The sequence below is a fragment of the Raphanus sativus genome, unplaced genomic scaffold (genome assembly GCF_000801105.2).
Source record: "Raphanus sativus cultivar WK10039 unplaced genomic scaffold, ASM80110v3 Scaffold3009, whole genome shotgun sequence".
Lineage (NCBI taxonomy): Eukaryota > Viridiplantae > Streptophyta > Magnoliopsida > Brassicales > Brassicaceae > Raphanus > Raphanus sativus.
The window spans coordinates 3,448-9,095 of record NW_026618316.1 but is presented as its reverse complement, the minus strand read 5'-3'; the positions used below and the strand labels follow the sequence as shown (position 1 = coordinate 9,095).

General features: G+C 30.5%; 1 long non-coding RNA gene across 4 annotated transcripts; it reads left to right on the top strand.

The window, feature by feature from the left end:
- The first annotated feature begins 1,001 nt into the window (after positions 1-1,001).
- Positions 1,002-4,396, top strand: LOC130506225 (uncharacterized). Of its 4 annotated transcripts, XR_008941933.1 has the most exons (5): positions 1,002-1,161; positions 1,243-1,313; positions 1,765-1,921; positions 3,806-4,028; positions 4,117-4,396. It is a non-coding gene; the product is annotated as an uncharacterized LOC130506225 (long non-coding RNA). The 4 variants fall into 4 exon arrangements; XR_008941935.1 differs by lacking the exons at positions 3,806-4,028; positions 4,117-4,396 and adding an exon at positions 3,027-3,173; XR_008941934.1 differs by lacking the exons at positions 3,806-4,028; positions 4,117-4,396 and adding an exon at positions 3,014-3,173.
- The last annotated feature ends 1,252 nt before the right edge of the window (positions 4,397-5,648 follow it).

The window sequence follows — 5,648 nt, the reverse complement described above, 5'->3', positions numbered from 1 at the left end:
AACCAACTGTTTTTTCATACGGGTATATTATTCAATAAACAAAGTCCGGTATAGTATTATATCTTTAGAAAACATTTGTTACAATATAATTCAACAGTTGTTATAAGTTTGTGGTCATTTGAAATATTTTTAATAGTCCAATTTTATAGTTATAGATTGTCATGTGAAATATTTGTAAGAGTCCAATTTAATGGTTATGGATTACAGCTGGTTAAAGATGGTTAGATCAATTTTAAAATTGAGAATCTAAAAATTGAAATTTAAAAAAAACGTGGCCCATTAAAAGTTCAAAGAAAAAATGGAATGGGCTGTTTTGTACAGTGAACTTTACGAAAATATGGATTGATAACTAATCAAATCTCTTTAATAATAAGGAGTGGCATTCTGCTGTAAATACTGTGAAGAAGTGAGGGTTAATACCCATTTGTACTTCACTTTTAATATGATAGATGGTATTTTCAAAATCTAGCTTATGAGTAAATATATAAAAAATTCAACTCCCAATAACCATAGAATTTAATAGAATATCAAAATCAATAAAAACTAAACTTTTTGAATAACAGAAGATTTGAATGGAATTTAAAAGTCTTTAAACCAATAACAATGGATTTTGGAAAGATTTTTAAAATCCATAAACCAATAACCATGGATTCTTAAAATTTTATAATTCCTTAAAAATTCTAAACCAATAACCCCCTCTTAATTTGGTATGTTTATTTAAATATATTTGGTCTCATAACTAAGATGATAAATTGTATGTTGTAAATTATAAATTGAATGATTATAGAAATATTAACAATTATTGCTTCATAGATTATTTTTATTATTGTGTTTGGGCTGTTGACTGGATTTTCAAATTTATAAAATACATATACTTCATTGGGGTTTTGTTGAATTTCGATTGTGTAATATAAAGTGGGCTTCAAATAATATTATTGCCTTGTTGGTCCGTAAATCTTCAAGGTCTATATTAAATAATTAAAAAAAGTTGTGGCCTGAAATCTAAAAAGATTAGTGTTATCCAGACAAAAAAAATCAGAAATAATGTCCTAAGAAAAAAAAGAACTGACAGATTCTGAGAGATCTATCCAAAGCGGTGAATCTGGAAAACTTAGACAAATCATCTTTTTTTTTCCATTCGGAGAAAGAAAGACAAGATTGGTAAGTTTTTGTCTTGATTAAAGATCTAGTTTCGAAAATTTTTTGTTTTTGCTCTTACTGTCTTTTTTCTTTACATGACAGAATAAACCAGAAGGTGAAATAGAACAAAAGTACATCAAAAAGAATCACATGTAGTCATAAAAAATCCAAAGGTTTGTCTTCATTAGGTCATAAATCCAGTTATAGGAAAAAAATACCTTCACCCGGATTAATATCATCAGTTCCAAACAACCTTTTTGGCTCAATAACAGTAATATTAAATCTGGATTTTGGTGGAATCATAGTGTTCTGCAATGTTAAACTGGTCTTTCTTTCATTACTGCTGAATTGTTGGTTGCGAGATGATGATATAGATAATGGGGTTCGAAGTTTCTGATATTTTTTTGGCTACAAACTTTAGAAGTCCATTAGCTGTATGTTATACATTAACATAAAACAAAACATAATCACATAAACTTCATAGAAACTTACAACTGACATTTTTGATCCAATGGCTTTTGTTTCCGTTTTTTTCTGTGATGAAAGTATCAAATTAGCACAAAACATATTGTTACAAAGTATTATCGTATGTTGATATGGCTGTCTTTTCACTTACCTTTGCAGTATCCCATACTCGTTGAAGCAAGGTACAGAGTTTGCGAAAGTGCGCCAAATCTTGGAGAAAATATATAAGGAAATTGAACCACTTGTGAGCCAAAAACACCACTCTGATGTGAGTTAGTGATATCCTTCAGTACCCAGCCGAATATAGATTTCAAAGGTATAAACTGATTGTTTGGTGGCAGTGTCTAAAATATTGAGTTAGGAGACATATCATTATCGTGTGTGTGAGGTATCTTCCTAAGCTGGGTAATTGAACATGACTTAGTTTGCTTAAACGTCGTCTCACTGGTGTGATTTTCTCTGAAATTTTAGAGAGAAACGACAGATGAGAATGGATATATTAAAAACATATACAAACAAATAGATTTTCGATATGATTTAAAAAAACACATGAAACTCTACCTTCAGAACCTTATGTATAATTGGTTCCCGTTTGAAAATGTGGAATATCAGTAAGGCCTGAACTATTTGTTTGTGTTGTAGTCTGATATGCTATTATGAATCTATTCCACCTTGAATACTGCTGATTGTACTGTTGCTTTCCCTCTGCCGTATTCTATAAGAAACAGATTGAGAAATGTATTGAAATATGTGTGTTGCTCTGAGGTCAAAATGCTGTATATATAAGAAAAGAATAGTTTGATGGTTTAGGGCATTCAAATTGTATATATTTTCTTAAAATTAGCCGTCTGTTTAGTGAATCATATATCTTGGGGATCAAGTTTATTCAATTTATGGTGAATTATATTTTCATGTTTGAATTATATAGATTTAAGTTATTAAATGCTGCTGTTTTTATTTTATGATTGGTTGTTAATGATATTTTGAATATATATGAGGATACTTAGATTGCTCAGTTATTTACGATCTACTATATTCGGTTTCCTTAATTTAACAACTTACCTAGATTTTAGTTTATTTGAGTAGAGTTATGGTTTTTTTTATTTAAGTATTTAGTTGTATATGGTTATTGATTCGAAAACGATTTGGTATTTATGTTTTAGAATATTCGATATTGGTATGCATGGAAATTCCGGAAATTTAGTTGATTATAATTTTTTTGTTTGCTTTTAGTTTAGTGGTTTATAAAAATCAAAAACTTTCACCGCCTTGCATATCGTAACCTGTAAAATATTGTAACTTGTATATTGGGTTTGATATGCAATTGTTTGTAAAATAATAAAAAAATGATTGGAACTGATGAATGGTAATGGAAACAATTATAGCACATCAATATGTTGTTTTGAAGTGAAAGTTTGCAGATTCTAATGGACGATGAAGCAGTGGTGTTCATGGAAGATTATTAAGAGTACATGAGAATTTGTTTTTGATACGTATACTACAAAAATGAAAAATGAAATATATTTGTAAAATAATTATATTGCTCTTATTTAAACAGTTGGCTTTGACGAAGGGCCCAAATAGCTGTGTAGATCCGATTGATTATGATGGCTAGGCGATTTTGTTTTCTAAATTTTAAATAAAAGGAAAATCTGAAAACTATAATTAAATAAAAAGCATAACCTAAAAATATGTTTGTGGTATAGATCTGTAAATAATTTCAAAACAGAAGGATACCTCAAAAAAGTGTCTTGTGTTATAATAGTATAGATTTAGCTGATTATTGATAATATATATTGATTGGTGTTATATATCTTGATTTGTGTTATTTTAAATTTGTTTTAAACAACACAAAAGATTCACAGTTCTATATGTTTCAGTTAACTATAATTAATAGTATTTTGGAAAATAATTAAAAATGAAATATCTAATAAAAATAAAATAAAAACTAATATACTATAAAAACATCATAATTATTGAAATAGAACACTAATCAAATTTTATGTAAAAAAACAAATTATTACTAATAAAACAAGTCACCAATATATACTAGAAATCCAAGAACTAATGTGATAATATATATATATATATATATTTAATTAATGTGTTTTAAAATTAAAATACCAAATAAAATTCGTGCAACACACTGATTTATATCTAGTTTAGTATAAGTTACTGACAAAGAAATTATAAATTCAAGAACCTATAAAAAAAGGATAAGCACAGCCCAAAGATGCGATCTGGACCCGTGGTAGTAAAGTTAATTGGGCTGGGCCCGTGGTGGTATTGTAAGGTTTCGTTGAACTTTATAAGAAGCATGCAGGATCAATCTTAGCAATTATTAACGCCGCGTCTTCGAGTCTCTTTCTTTCTTTCTTTTGAGTCACTCTTCCGCACCCTAACGCCTCGCCGTCGTCTGTCGTGTGAGTCTGCCTCTTTCTTTCTTTCTGATTGTTATTATAGATCTGCAAGATCTTAGAGTTTCTTATGTTCAAAATTTACTATATGCAGGACAAGAGAAAAATGGGATATCTTGGTATGGTTGGATACGCATCCCGTTTGGTCGCAGGAGTAACCTTTGGATGGGCCCTTGGTGTCGTTACGCTCAAATATAAGTTCTTAAAGAACCCAGGGGGAAAGTTGGAGCCAAAAGAAGATGTGGAGAATAATTAAGCATATGTTCTAGATTATTAGGGTTTCTATTATCTATGTTTCTGACTATGCTTTGGTATTATGTATCAGTTGTTATGACGATTGTGAATGAAATTAGCTGTTTCGACGCATTGGATAATCTCAAAGTTGATCGCTTTTACATGAGCTTTCAAACAAGCTTATGAGTATTGATCAAACGCGCTTTGTATCATTAAGACCAGATAATCAATTTGAGCATTACTAATCAGCTTCTGTTCCAAAAGAATGATATCGGTTTGCTAAACTCGGATTTTCTCACCAAACAGGCAACTGTTTATTACTTTGTATTGCGTTGCTAGATTCTTTCCAAAAAGAGGAAATATAGAAAACAAAACAGACAAGAATGTAACAGATAAAGAAGTATTGTTTTAGTGGAGTATAATACAAATCTTTGTTAGCTGAGTTGTTCATCTACCCAACAAGGATCGCTAGAAACTCTGTTTCTGGTCTTGTTTTTGGTTGCCAGATCTTGTGGGAATGATGGATGTATACTCGAATCATTTTATGTATATATCCATTCTGTTACTCCGCCTGCTCTGCGTAGCTTAATATTTTCTCTTTAATTGTAATTGATCTAAATTTTTTAGTTTAGACCATAAGATGGTAAACATCTCCTAACTGTATGATTTTGAGAATATTGTTTCGTGTAAGTCGGTAGATTGCATTTTTATGGTTTCTTGATGATTTCAAAAGCCTGGTGATTGATCCATAAGTTTTGTGTTCGAAACTATTGAGTCACTAAATTAGGTGGACCTGTTGGTAACACCAACTGGAAAACTGTCACTTAGAAGACAGCAGGAGATCAAGTTGCTCAAGGTGGCTACTCGATTATTCTCAAGCCTGAGGATAGTGGCAGTGCAGCTTGGTCCACTACAAGAACCTTTGAAAGGCATAGTACCATATACATTATCGCTAAATGGGACTTTTTGTGGTTTGATATTTGACCACCTGGACTGAAATCAAGACTTTTTTCTTCTTTGTTGTATCTAGGTTCTGTTCCTGAGCAACCCAAATATCGTAGAATGTGTTTACACTCTGGGAACTGAGATAACGAACATGGCTAAAGTAAATTGTATTCAGAAGAATTGGGCAGTAAATGTTGCTTTTGTTTTTATATATACTTTTTTTTTTGTTCAATTGACAGTTTTAACGTTGGAATGTATCAGCAGGTGGATGATGATCAATGATCAAACATATCAGAGAGTACAAAAGGTATGCTAAAATTCATGGACTTGTGGAAGAAAAAGAGAAGTAAACACATCAACACATCTCTGCAATGAAAGACTCAGTTTATGTTCACAATTGTTGCAATCAAACTATTGTGATTATAGATTCTAAACTTTTTTGAACTA